Source organism: Falco naumanni, chromosome 6 (assembly GCF_017639655.2).
Source record: "Falco naumanni isolate bFalNau1 chromosome 6, bFalNau1.pat, whole genome shotgun sequence".
Lineage (NCBI taxonomy): Eukaryota > Metazoa > Chordata > Aves > Falconiformes > Falconidae > Falco > Falco naumanni.
Window position 1 is genome coordinate 57,887,311 of NC_054059.1, and position 14,853 is coordinate 57,902,163.

Consider the following 14,853-nt stretch of genomic DNA (forward strand, 5'->3'; position numbering starts at 1 on the left):
CGTATTTGTTTCAACTATGGTATCTGGTTGAGCTCAGTGGACACTAGATGAAACTCCCCGCCACCATACCTTAACCCAAACTCCAGAATCATGTGCATTTCAACACCGGCTAAGAGAAAAAAAGCTGACACAGGTTTTCCTGGATCAAATACGGTGTCAGAGGAAGAACAGAAGATCAAGGAAAACAATACAAAAAATTGTAAAAGTATTTATAAAAATAATTGCTGGTAACTCCCCCACTTTTCTTCAGGATCTTTAAAATATTTTCTGTAAATACTAAATGACTAGTGCGCACAGTATTAAGACATGACACTGCAAATTCTCACATGCTGCCCCCTAGCCCTATTTAACTTAAACTACAAGAAGAGAGAGCAAGTCACTCTACAGCTTGGAACATGATGTCGGAGCTAGGAGTATCAGAACTGCTGTAACATTTGGACAACGCCTTTCAAGATTTTTTTTTCCTTAGATTATTTACATAGAAACAGTATTATGGTGAAAACAGATATAAGAAATATAAAATAAAATAGTATTTATTCCTCCAGAAAATCATTATAATCTAACAGTTGAGTAACCATTCTGACCATGCATGGAAATTAAACATAAAATAGCAAAAGACTGTGCATCATCTTTTCCTTCCCTCTCCTCTCCAACCCCTTGAAACTGGGATGATGTACACTTTAAGTCAGGTTAACTTAAAGCAAAAAAAGCTGATGTCAAGATTTTCCAGATCAAATATACATTTGAGGAAAGAGAAGAGTGATAAATGTACACATTACACATGCTTATAAATACTATTTACAGTTTCTGTGCAAATCAAGGATTTTCACTGCTGCTGAAGCATGTACCCCAAGTACTAAAGACAATTTTTACTTACCATTTTATAGCAGAAACATACCTAAATAATACACTTTCAGTAAATTAGCACATTGATGTCATTCTTACTCATTTTTACACAGTAAGCCTACTATCACACATCAATTAACACGGCAAATTAAAGTAATAATATGCAATATATTAATATGGAACAGACAAGTTAATCGCATGCTTTAATTTAGCTTGTATCTAAAGCAATCACTCAGATTTTTTTCAGGTTCCAAAATTCAGCTTTGCATACCAAACTGTGAAAGCTGGGGTACAGTACCTCTAATGTTGAATGTTACTCACTTGGTTTCACTGACACACTGTTCCGTTAAGTGAAAAGAAACATCAGCCTCTGACATTCCTTCCCTGGCACTTTTGGGAAGATCATTCTTCTTCAGCTAGCATAGAAAGGGATGCAGGCACAGGCACTGGCTGCTTCTGCACTGGCAGGAGGCTGAATTGCTGACAGTTTCACTGAAGCATTTCTCTATTGGATATAGGAAGTTAGAGAAGAGGCATAATCTTTTGTCAGTGCACATGACTTGTACAGAAAAGAAAGATTTTTTCTAAAAATAACTATACCTCATATGACTCTCAATGCTACTTTCCTGGTGGTCTAGTGGTCAGCCCCCTGCCCCCCACAACCATAGATCACATCCAGGAAAATACTTATTTCAGTAAAACTTCTCTAGTACACACATTAGAGTTTTCATTACTCTCACAGCTGTAATCAACAAACCTTTCACTGCTCAATAGAAATTTAGTATATTACACATCTTGAAAATAACTTGATAATTGTCAAGCATAACAGAGCAAAAATTATTTGTTTCTACATCTAACAGCTTCCTAAGGCATGGACAAAACACATTTGCCTGCCCTGCCATCAGCCACGAGATCCTGTCTTTCATAGGCTCAGCTACTTTTCTGAAATTGTTGGAGAGAATATTTAATCTCTGTCACTCAGGCAGCTTAAGAATCAGGGGGTGCACCCCACCTTCCTCTGAGGTATCACACAACGGAGGCACTTTAAGAACAAACAATGGCAACAACCCTTCTGTAACACACATCTGCAACACTGCAAATGCAGCTGATGTGGGTGGACCTACCTTAGTTATAACCTACCTGTCTCAAGCACTCCTAGCATCACAGCCACAGAAGCACTGAAATCAGTACCCCTCAAAACCCACCTGAGAAGCCCCCAGGGTGGAGAAGCCTATGCTTTTAAATATGACACTGTGGACCTAGTGAAGCATGCAAACTCCTTTAAAGGTAGTTCAGTTTCTGCAGTATAGAGCCACCTTAATATTTAGTTGGTGTTCCTGGTAGGTTCTGAGTTGCAGGAAGCCAGGTCCCACTTTGCCTTTCTCTTCAAGGGGCAAAGCTACCTTCTGGGACCAGGTGACCTCTCTCACATAAGCACATCCCCCTCTTTGCAATGGCCTCAGGACACGGTGGTGTCTCATTTTGAGCTGTGTTCTGCCTCCAGTGCTCCACAGCTTTGTCTCCTCAAGGCCTGAAATACCTTGGTCTTACCAAAGAAGGTGCTATTAATATATACATGTGAAATGCAGTTCTTACAGTATATAAGACAGACTGTATCTAGCAGGGCCTTATGGTAACTTCACATTTTTTTAAGTTATCTACCTCACTGCCCAGTAAAATTGCTCGATTTTGACAAAAGCAAGCTCCATTGTAATCAGGATAGACAATTTGTTCAAGCCTGCTGCCATGAAGGGTTTGGGATGAAATAAACCACTGGCTGAACAGGGACTCTGGTGAGGCAGAAATCAAACATCAAACCTCCTGAGTACATCCGTGAGGAAAGTGGTCTCCCCAGGTTTGCTTTTGGACTCTAAAGCTTTCAAAGATCAGCTACTGTGTATTTGCAGAGTCCGCAAGCATACAGTCTGAAGCTTACCTATCTTAACATGGAAAAGGTTTCTCATATAGTGCACTTCAGAGGCAGAGGGTTTGAGAACTAGAGAAATCTGCTTGCATAGAACAAACCCTCTTATATTACGGACATTGCTTAAACAGGAAAAATTACTTTTGCCAGTACAGCTTGCAGATCTACTTTGCTAATGAAATCAAGGCACCGGAAGAAAAAGCACTTATGCAGATGTCATCTGCATCGATGGCAGAGCCTTCACCCCTCTCACAGCAACCTTACCGAGAGCAGCCAAGCCACAGACCCCTCCCCGCCGCGTGGGAAGGCCCTGGCAGCGCAAGGCAAGCCAAGCCAACCGCCAACCCCGTTTACCTCTGCGGAGCCACAGGCTCCCACTCGAGGCGATCGGCTCTCCCCTGCAGACCCCACACCGAAAACCGGCGCAGCTGCGGTCGCTGTCGCCGCAGCCTGCCCGAGGGGCCGCCGGGACCGCGCGGCGGGAAGCGCCACCAGCGCGCGCGTCCCGCCCCTCGCGGCAGCCGCCGGCCGGGCTTTGCGGCGCGGAGCGCTTGGCTGACGAGGCCCTGCCTGGAGCCGCTACAGCAACATCCCGCAGGGAGACCGTCTTGTGAGGCACAGCGTGAACGGGCAACACGAAATGCGCGAAAAATAACCTCGCTCAGCCCCGCTCCCGCCGGGGGCGGCCACAAGCCCAGCGGCCTGGGGCTGCGGGAGAAGGGAGCCCCGGTCGCCGCACACGCCGGAGCCTTCCTCCTAACGAGCCACCCTCTAGCCCGGGCCGCGCAGCCCTCGCCTCCCGCGCTGTGCGGAGCACACTTGCTCCCGCTCCCGTACCGCCGGACTGACCGCAGGGCCTGAGGCCCTGTCCCGCCCGGCCTTCCCCCTGCTATCCCCCCTGCCTCCTCCAACGATGCCCCCTCACCCGCCTCGCTTGAGGCGCCCCCTCTCCTCGCCACCCCACCGCCCGCCCCCTTCCGTAGGGTGGAACGGTACGTCCCTCCCTACACACAATGCTTCCGGGACTTGGTACTGCCCAGAAGGCGGGAGCACGAAGAAGACCAGCCAGCAGGGTAGCGCGGCAGGGAACGGGTGTGGTTATTGGACTCAGCTCTTAGCGAAGCAGATGGAGCTTATGCCAGCGCATCCCTGGTGGTCTAGTGGTTAGGATTCGGCGCTCTCACCGCCGCGGCCCGGGTTCGATTCCCGGTCAGGGAAAGCTCAATTTTTCTTGTTCTTATCTCCACCCCTCGCCTCGCAGACTTTCATGTTTTTTTAGCGTTCCTTCAGACCTAGTCCTTCTGCATTTACAGTTCAGGGAGCATCCGGCCGCCTGCTGTGCGAGCCGGAGGCTTCGGCGTAGCTGCGCAGCAGCGAGTTAAAACTAAAATTAAGATATGCTTGGCAGCTTGGAGGCATCATGCGTGAAGGTTGTGTACAAAGTCTCAGCACCCTGCCCCGTGCGCAGCACCTGTCTGGAAGTCTTCCCTTCACAAAACTGCCTATGGACACCCCATGCCCATCCATAGGGTTTCTGGAAGTCAGCAGAGGGCTGCTGAGCAGTGTCTGCCTAGAGAGAGGGGCACAGGCAAGGCTGTCAGCCAGCACTTAGAAATAACCACAGTTTCTTTTGGGTTTTTTTCTGGCTAAGGGTGTTCCCACACCTTTACCCTCACAGATGAACAGTCATTTGGTATTGTCATGAGTGTTTGAGCCATGGCACTGGGGACTCCCTTAGCTGTCACTGGTGTGCACGTGTCTTTCTGACAGGGTTGTTTCCCGCAGAGAAGGTGGGGAGGGTTTGTCCCCTGTCATCCCCTTCATCTCCACCCTAGCATGAGGGGGGGTGCAGTTCTCCATGGCGCTTTCTCCCCTGAGGACCAAACAGACTGTTTTGCAGCGTATTTGCACAGCCCCTACCATGCAGGGTTCTTGTATATATGGTCAGGGGGATGAGAGAGATCCCAAATATTCTTTGGGAGGTGGAAAGAAATAAATGGGGAGGGCAAAGGGAGTTTTAATACCTCTGTGTCATTAGCACCTGTCTTGCTCCCTCCTGCAGTGAAGCCCTGCCCTCACCACACCTCAGCTCCTAAAAACGGTGCGGGTGTCCCAGCAGGTGTGGAGGAAAGAGGTGATAAGAATGGGTTAAAGCCCCTTCCAGTCCTGCAGCAGTGGGTGCCTCCCCTCCTCCTCCTGGAGCTCCCAGCCCTGTCCTGTAGCAGAGCACTTCAGCTGCACATCCAAACTTGTGCTCAGGGCTCCGGCAAGAGCTGCTCTTCTTTACCTGTATCCCTGCACCTCCCACCTCTGGCTATGATTTTTGGGGTGAGAGAGGGGGCAGTGGGAGGACCTCTTTTTTCATGTTGGAGCAGTACCTGCATGTGGTGGGCTGACCTTGGCTGGTCACCAGGTGCCCACGCAGCTGCTCTCTCAACCCCCCTCAGCAGGACAGATAAAGGCAGTTTAATGAAAGAAAGCAAAAGCCATGTGTGGGAGCAAAGCAAAAAAAAAAAAAATTTCTCTATTTTTGCATGAGCAGGTGATGCCCATTTACTTTCTGGCAAACAGGACCCCAGTACACATAGCAGTTGCTTTGGAAGACAAATGCCTTAACAATTAATGCCTCCCCCCACCCTTCTCAGCTTTTATTTGTAAGCATGACAGTCATATGGTAGTGAATATCCCTTTTGGTCAGTTTGTGTCAGCTGTCCCAGATGTGTCCCTTATCAGACTCTCCCCCCTTCTTCCCAGCCTACTGGCCTTGGAGGCAGCAGTACTGGAAGAGAGAGCCTTGATGCTGTGCGAGCACTGCTCAGCAGTAACCAAAACATAGTGTTATCAACACCCTTCTAGCTACAAATACAAAGCACAGCACTATGATGGCTGCTATGGGGAAAATTAACTCCATCCTAGCCAGACCCAGTGCTCTGCTGCAGGTAAAACAAGAAATACTGAAAATAAATGAATATAATATCTTAGACAGATGGCAAAACAGGGGCTAGTACACCTGGCAGATTATGCTTTAACAGGGGTCCTCCCTGCTGCTAGGAGCAAGTCACGGCCCTTGCATCACCCATATAACTCTGTAATACTGGCAGGCCACGCTTTATGCAGGAGTACTTTGCCCCGATGTGAAAGCACCACTGGAAGAAATGTCTTTGGCTGCCTTTCCCAGGGTGTGCCAGAGGCGTACTGCAGTCTGGGCTGCCCTCCAATGCAGATAGGAGTGTCTCATGAGAAATCCCAAGGTCCTCCACTATATTTTTTTATGACAAAGAAGCTTCAAGGGGGTGCAGAGGGATGGGATTACCTTTGCTTTAAGGCAGAAAGCAAACAGTCAAAAAGACTGTTGGTTTCCCTTTAGATGTTAAGAAAAGGTGCCAAATAATAGTTAAATACAAGGACCAAAGGATGTGACTTAAAGAATTGTTACATTCCTTTGGCTGGAGATTGTTAAGAGTGGGATGGGCAAGCATCTCATCAAGGGGGTGCGACTGGGCCAAGGGAATACCTCAGTGGGTCTCCTAAGATCCTGGAAGTCCTCATTTTATTATTTCATCTTGGACTTTTCCCTATAATTACCAGTTTTCATAAGCTGCATCAAGATAGCTGTGTAGGGCTCTCAGATTCTACCCTCTTTGGCCTCAGTGAAATGCCTTACCAAGTTGATGGAAGAAGTTGCTGTTTTCTACCTCAGAAAATGATGGGTCATTTTAGAAGCAGCTAAAGTGAATTTCAGGTGTTGACTAGTTTTCCAGAAAAAGCATAGGTATGGTTTTACAGGATAGGAACAAAAGAAGCATTTCCTTTTCTTTTAACACATTTTGTAGTAGTATGTTTGCATGCTCTTAGCACCGTGACTCCAGCTTTAGGGTCGTCTGAGAAAGGATAATCACATGTAAGATTTTAAAAACCTGAAAAAAACCACCAGAATAGCTCTTGCACACAAAGAAAGAGCACAGTTGCTGGTATTTTGCTAGGCATGGAAGCATAGTCTCTGAAGAGGCTGCTTAATGGCCTTCCCAATCCCTTTTCTGTCTGATGTCAGACCTGAAACATGCCCTCATGCAGAGGACAAATACCCACCCAGCAAGGAGTGGGAACAAGTCCTCTTGCTGGCATCCTGCTACTTCAGGTCCCACTGTGGTTAAAGGTGTCCTGGTTTGGGGTGAAAAGACCCCAGGATCAGCGTTCATCTTCAGCATGGGTCAAACAATTATGGCAGTGTCTGACTCCCTGTTTATTGGGCCTTACATTAATGGGAGGGAGGGAAGGAACAGGGTACTTGTTTTTAACAGGTGGAAGAAGCAGCTTTCCTAATGTCTTTGTTGATATTTTTGTTTTAAATAATAAGTAACTCATAACACTAGCATGCTGAAGCCCCAGAAAAGGTGGGCTATTTTGCAGAGGACTGGCAGTACAATCAAAAGCACATTACAAAAGCAATCTGGCACATTGGCTGCACAGGCTAAACCAAAGGTATTTCAAACAAATATAAGATCAATATTATTATCATCATCATCACATTCTTGCAGTGTAGCTGAATTTGCTTCTAACTGTGATATATTCTGAGGTACTGGATCACAAGTATTTTTATTTTCATTTTTGTTCTTCCTCAAAAGCTTGACCAATTGCCTTCCATCTCACAGCAGAGATCGGTTGGAATGCACCGCAATAGAAAGAAGGAAGGTAAGGAAGAAACTTATGCCTTAACTATAGATCAGTTTAAACCAGCAGCTGAGTTTCTGGTTAAAACTGTTAACTCTTACTTTTCATACTTTGTTGGAATATTTGGGAGCAGGAGCTTTCACATCCAAACTTGATCTTCTATCTCTGATATTAACTTTTCTTTCTGGCTACCTCCTTTAAGTTGTAGCCCTACATTGACTCTACTTCTTAAGTTTTTTCCAATCTTATATGAAATATCTTGCCTGTGAATGAATGTAAAATTGTGCATGACTTTTACACCAACAGACTCTTTAGAAAGTGAAAGCTTTTGTTTTTTTCCTAATGGCAGATTGTCTACTTGCTTGTATATTTCACTTCTATCTGAAGTCATGCTGTCATTAGATTTATTCTGTTCCCAGGACATTCTGGTGTCTGCTCATTCCCTTATTTTTTGTTTTATTGTGGACATAAACAAGCACAACTTCCTGCTATCCTCTACAGGGCACTGAGCCTCTGCTTATTTAGAAAAATATAGTTTGAACATGCCACGAGGTGGCACCCCGGTCCCATGCCTGCCACCACCCACGCATGCCTCCCAGCACGGTCCCTGCTCTGAAGGTTTCACGTTTAATTCTGTAGATTAGCATTGTGCCTGTTTAATTCCAACGAGCTGTAGAGTAATGAAGGCTTTTTATTTGCTGATAAAGCCAACTTCATGTACAGATGAAGCTGTTATTAAGCCAAATCATACGCAATATGTTTCCTTGAGTTTGAGGTTGTACATGAAAGTTTTTCAAGCTTTTAAAAAGCCTTAATCTAGCATTTAAAAAAGAGAAGTTACAAAGGATTATCAGGAGTATGACTCGGATTCTTTAATACCTCAGTCTGTCTGTAGCATTTACACACTGATGATATATGCCATTACCAGGGTGACAAAGAACCATGTGGCCCTGGACGTGTTCATCCTCACAGCCACTCCCATCAGGGGCCAGCAGCACCTCTGCTTTTCACCTGTAGATTTTGAACTGAAGATCATGCAAAAAATCTGTGCCAAGGCAAAGGGGGGAACCAGAATTTCTGTATCCCAAGTCAGGATCCTGGGGAGACAAGAAGGGTCTGCTTTCATTCCCTTCTGCACAGAGTCATAAGGCTGATAAAACATGGGAGCACTGCGCTATGACATTAGTGCTGTTGTCACCATGGCAGTCAAAGGACACAAACAAGGCTAAGTGTTTATTAAACTGCTGGAGATGGAAGGAAAAAAAAATGCTTTCAGGCATACAATCCATTCTCCAGACTTTCCCTGCCCCTCCCTATCCTATTATCTCTCCCCAAGATCCTTACTGTAAAATATTGCTATCTTAAAATGTAACTATAAGTCTCTTTCCTAGGTACAGATTCAATATGGAACAACTCCTGGACAGTAAGATAAACTAGAAAAACAGAACAATATCATTTCAAATCCTGCTAGGACGAACTGTCCCTTCAGAACTACAGCTGGAAAATTTACTCCTAATTATGTTAAAAGAGAAATTATTTTGTCCAAACCAAGGCATTTTATTTAAGGTGATGGTAATGAAAGTCCAATGCAAATTTAATTATCACACACAGATCTAGATAATACTATCCAAGGATCATTTTCCAAAAAGTCCTTTATGGAGCAATTGCCATGTCTTATTAAGAAGTTCTCTGATCATGGAATTATGAAAGCTCTGATCCTTTTAAAAGCCTGAACTTTTTCACTTGCATGCTGAAAATCTGCTTTCTAGACCCCTTTTATTACTGCCTTGTGGCTACAGTCAATCATTACCTTCTGCTTTTCCATGCTTTGTTTCCCATGTGCTCTTTTGATTAATCACGTTTTAGTAAACTATATTGACAATGTTATGCTGTGCCTAATCTTTCTCTTGCTGGCAGGAAAAAGGATCTGGGAGGTGCCAGCTTCCCGCAAAAGCAGAAAAATAATAATAGCCTATAAATTGATATTACAACACATGCTCTGGCTGGGGGTGCTGCCCACTGCATGTAACAGGGAGTAGCAGTGACACAGGCAAGGCCAAGGCAGTTGATGGAGTATGGCCATGTGGGGTGCCTTCTGCAGCTCTGCTGCCAAGTGGCTATGCACCCAAACTGGCCCTGCATCCTTTGCAAGGGATTTTTTGGCATAAATGACAACTCTGTATTCCATAAATGGCATAAATGATATTGTGTAAGCTGCAGTTCTGTGCATGAGATCCAGCAAAATAAATTAAAGGAAAGGAATGATCACCCCCTCTGTTCAGATAACAGACTGCCTGTTTAATTCCATCAGGATGAAGTTTTGCAGTATATAACCTTCAGTTTGTTCATTCCCTACCCCAAGCTGGCTGCAAGTCTCAGCTTCAGATTTGTTTAGAGTATGGCCTTGGGTCTATCGAAATGGAGCATCTTGCTGTAGCCTGCTGGGTGGCTTTCATCCCTCCACACATACAGCACTCATCTCCCTTTGAGCAAGCAGGCTGAAGCTGTGTGTGAAGCACGAGAGGACAGACGAGCATGAGCTCCTGTCACCATGACACCCTTGCCTGCCTGCCAAACCTGGTTCCAAAGTGCCCACCTTTGAGCTTCCCACCATGACCTCCCCAAGTCTGTTTGGTAAGAAAGGAGTGGCTGGAGCTGCTGGTGTGACTGTGAATGCAGGCAGTATGCAACAGCTGGCTGCGACATGTCACACTTCTTCAGAAACACAGAAGTTTAGAAAAGGTGCCTGTCACTCCCCACCTGTCTGCTTTCTTGGTGACTGCACTCCGTTGCTGGGCTGCTGGGAGTGGGTAACTCACAGCAGTGTGAGAGAAACACGCTGCAGGCAGTGGAAGCAGGCAACCATCTGCCTATGGGCAAGCAAGACACCCAACCCCAAGCACAGCAGCAATTCCCTCATGACAGCTCAGCACAGCAATACGCAAAAGTAGTGTCCTCTATTTATTCATTCCTATCATGTTGGTATACTTACAGGTACCTCAGCCCTTTTGAAAACCAGGTATCTTAAAATGTTTTGTACCTAGTGTTTATTACAGTTTGCTGTAATACTTTCTTTAAGAGTACTCTTTCTTTAAGAGTAAAAAAAATGAACAGCTAAAAGTAACTTAATAAATTCTGCTTCTCCCCTGGTCATACAGTTTGAAGGGGATTTTTCTTCCATGTCTTCCCATATGCCTTCAGAAATTTGCTTCCCTCATTAGCATCTGGGCTCCAGGACAGCTACTATCTTGTATTAACTGGATGCTTATGGTAAGGGCGAGAAATTCTAGTTAAAGGTGCTCACAAGACGATCGTGAGTTTGTAGACAGTCTTTCTCCTGGAGTCTGAGGTCTGATTAGACAAGATCAAGGACAAGAAACTAAATAACATTATTCCACTTTACAGACGGGCAACCAAGAAGCAGGCTAACAAACAGTTACACTTCTGATGTATCAGAAGGAGCTTGATAACTAAATACTTTTACAAATCAGACAAATGAGAATGTATCCTCTAAAGTTTTGGTCCTGCAGGCACTTAAAAGCATGAATAACTTCATTTTTACAAATAGTCCCACTGAAGAGGAATAGTTCCTCTGTGTCCCTCAGAGGGACATCCTTAGCCCCTCTGCGGGTTTAGTCCTTAAATGATGAACTACCAGACTGATTTTAAAAAGCAACAGGGAATAGCCCCTTTGCTGAAAAAGCCATGCACATGGTAGCTAAAAAGTATCTCTCGTGTCCAGCTTTTCTTCTCTTAAAAGGTTATATACAGAGTAAAAAAGGGCTTTATTTCCCTTTTTTTGTCTCCAGTTTACATCACAGGCACAGAAATACCCCACTGCAAAAGTTGGGCATATGGGAAAGCAGGTTTTACATATTCATATTGAATTATTACTTTTGTATTGTTTTGTTGGTGGCTACTGCTATTGGGCATCCTTAGGTTTTGACGGTCACATCAAAGGAGCTGCTCTGGCGTGAGAACCGGTCAAAGCGAGCCAGATAATTAATGGATTTATTACTGGGGTCGGTTCCCATGATTGTCAGTGGGCAGCAGCCACTGCTGTGTTGTAATCCTCATTCTCTTGGTAAGGCACATACTGCCTTAAAAAGGTTTAATGATCCAATAGTGATTTACTAATGGGAATCTTTCTTGTGGGTTTAGCAGGCCTTGAAGGAGGACAGGGCGGCACATGAAGGTCAGTTTTCAGCAGTATCAAGAAACATTTTATTTGTTTTGTTTTGAGATTCCTGTTTCTAGCACTTTTATCTGCTAACTGCAATAATAAATTGAAGGGACAAAGTCATTGTAGCTGGACGGGTATCAGACTCGTGACAGGAGGAGGGAAGGAAGCAGACACTGGTGATGGCAGATTGCAGCTGAAGATCTGAGGTAATTATCAAAAAACACACACTTTGGCCTTTATGATCAACAAAATGAAAAGAGTGCGGTGAGAGAGACTGGGACAGCTTGATCTGGCAGCTCGTCCTTGCCACCAGCTGCTGCTGGAGTTGGGCTGCCTAGCAGGGATCTTGCTGTGGTTGCATCCCCTTTCTGTCAGAAAATGAGGGAGAGAACTGCCCAAACAGAGGGCAGGGGAGGGAAAAAGCAAGGAAGCAGCTTTGCCTGCTCAGAAGAAAGGAGATGCTCCTCACATCCAAGGAGCCCATGTGCCCTGCCACTGCTCCTCCATGCTACCTCAGTGCCTCTTCAGAAAAACCCAAGAAAACCCAAACAAACTCCCTTCTCCTCCACCAAAATACATTTAGAAAGCAACAGAGGGAGAGGAGGTGGGTGGAGAAACAATGTTATTTTTGTATTTGTTATATATTTGTTATATATTTTATAGTATATGTTGGGGTATATTATAAAAGGGTTGTGCTGGGAAGTGTCATTAAAAACTAATTAACTATCCACACACAACAAATCTCATCTTGCTAATCTAGTTGTGAAACTATACCTTAAATGCATAACATTTTGTTTTAAATTCCTTGGGAAAGAGTCTTTCTTGTGATAGATGGAAAAAATAAAATACGGCGTTCAGAGCTAAATCAAAACTGGGGGGGGGGGAAATTATAGGCCTTTAAGTAGTTGTAATTTTGTCTCCTTAGGTTTATGGATTGCCTTGTACTCGTTTACTAGATTTTCACCTACCACAGTAATATAGAATACTATCTATGGGTATTCTTTACAGGTACACTTTTCTTTACATCTTCCAGTAAGACACTGTTTCCTGGAGCAGTGTGTTGATTCCATAGAAGGAGGTATTGCAGTGTAACGTAGATGAAGATGGGGACAGAGTTAGAAATTTCCCAGCTGTTAGGTGATTGCAATCACTGTTTCAGTGTTGCATCAAGGTATTTTTTCATCCTGAAGACTTTCCTTTGTAGAAGAGAAAAATGCTGAATATGGACTGTGTAGAAAGCAAAATTAAGTCAACACCTCAGAAGGACTTTCCTGTAGAATAAGTGATAGCACTGTTCAGATAAACATTGTCTAAACATTTAGCTTCGCTTGAATTCAGTATCGGTAGCTGTAGCTGTAAAAAAGGAGTCTGCCTCTCCAGACCATGAAAGTAATTCAACCAGTTACATTTCCTTTTATTTCCCCTATTAATTTCCTTTTGCTCCTGTTTTTTTAATTTCCCTGGTACAACACTAATTCATGTGTCCCGGCTTTGCACTGTCACCATGAATCCAGAACAATATCCCTTTAAAAAGAAACCATATTGACATCATCTTACAATCCCTGCCACTGCTATAGCCAGACCATTAAGAGAAATTCTGAAGTTAGTGCTGAATGAGTTGTTGAGTGGTCTTAGTTTTATAAGACTGATAGATAATAATAGCACATTATCACCAAATGATTTTGATACTATTATATTGTATCTTCAGGTGAGAAGGAGGATGATTCTTTGAAAAAATTAAATCACATGAAAATATTATTAAGATTCAAATTCTATCTCTCCAGAGATGATGCAAGATACAGAAGGAGAAATTCAGTTTCCTGACATTACGCATTTAGTGCCAGTTAAGCAACCTCAGGTTTCCCAGGAATCTGCACAGGGTTGGCAGAGGTGACACAGGACACTAGGGAGACCTGCACGTTCCAGAGTGATATTGGAGCCCATCTTAGGATATAGCAAATATTTAGGCAACTGAATGCTGACTAAGTGACTGTACTTGCACATTAATAGCACTTTACAACTTCCAGTAGCAGCAGTTACCAGAGGCAAAAAACCCCATGCAAACACCAAACCAAATGAAACCACCTCTTTTCAGATAACTATGTGTCAAAATTTTGTTTCACTTGTAAATCAGGAAAGATTTGGTTTACCCTCAAGATGAGATCCCAGCATTTCTAGCACCTGCCTGGTGCTCCTCTGCTTATCACTCCTGGTCATGGTCAGATGTGCTGCTGCAGTCATCCCTTTTGAGACCTTTACACATTGGCTTCCAAAACACATGTCTTTGTTGTGTAAAAGGGTGAAGCAGAGGAACAGAACACGAGTAAAAGTTTCAGCATTGAATAAAATTACACTCAGGTTCAGGCAATAGCCTCACACAAATGAGGCTTGCAAACAAAAGTCTACCTATTTCTTTATCTTTTCTTGAAGCTGGACAAAACTACCTGTGACTTAAATCAGTCAGGTCTTCATTTGTGTGATCTCAGACTATAGGTGCTTGTAGAAGTAGGTGACTGATGAGACTGGTGACTACAGAGCCGGTAACAGCCAACTTCATACTTCAGTAGTGTTTTCTGATTTAGTATCTTCTGAGGAAAAGATGCTTGTGACCATTTTTGTATTATGAAGAAGAAAGTTCTCGTTTCCACTAGCCCTAAGAATTTGCCAATATCCACATCCCAGGCTTTGGTAAATGCCTTTTACTTATCTCATCACATCCTGATTGAAGTACCGTCTTTCAGAATAGCTGCAAATAAACATTTTGAAGGCTCACACTGAGGAGGCAGCAGCATGAACCGGCACCTCCTGGCAATTGCTCAGGTAGATGTAGTCACAGCCAGGATATGATTATTCTGCTTTAAATATATGCATTCAGCCCTTGGCCACAGTAGCCGGTTTTTCTTCCTGGGCAATACCTAATGCCGGATTTCCTTCACTTGCGATCTGAGCAAAGGGAAGGCAGGCAGCACCACCTCTCAATTGCCTGTCTCCTCTCTAGAGTAATAATCTTCTCTTGGTGCTGTGTGACACAGTTAGTCCCACAGCTACAGCAGCCTAAGTGCTTTTTATTTGCACTGCTGAGGGCTAGGGTTTCGAGCCTGCTAGTGTTGAGTGACAGAATTGGTTTTCAGTTTTTTCCTCTTAAGAAAAACATTCTAGGAAATTGCATAACCTCCTTTGATCCTCTTGATAACTGAAATTTAAGGTTGCAAACGCACCCATTGAAGTT

At 44.1% G+C, this 14,853-nt stretch overlaps 1 protein-coding gene and 1 non-coding gene across 2 annotated transcripts in view; one reads left to right on the plus strand and one right to left on the minus strand.

Moving 5' to 3' along the window:
* Positions 1–1,273, minus strand: part of NCOA7 (nuclear receptor coactivator 7) — a 98,121-nt gene extending 96,848 nt beyond the window's left edge. The window contains exon 1 of the mRNA XM_040597786.1: positions 1,168–1,273. The gene's annotated coding sequence lies outside the window, so the exon portion shown is untranslated. The remainder of the gene's footprint in view (positions 1–1,167) is intronic.
* A 2,643-nt stretch (positions 1,274–3,916) lies between these two features.
* TRNAE-CUC lies at positions 3,917–3,988 on the plus strand. Its single transcript has one exon. It is a non-coding gene; the product is annotated as a tRNA-Glu (tRNA).
* The last annotated feature ends 10,865 nt before the right edge of the window (positions 3,989–14,853 follow it).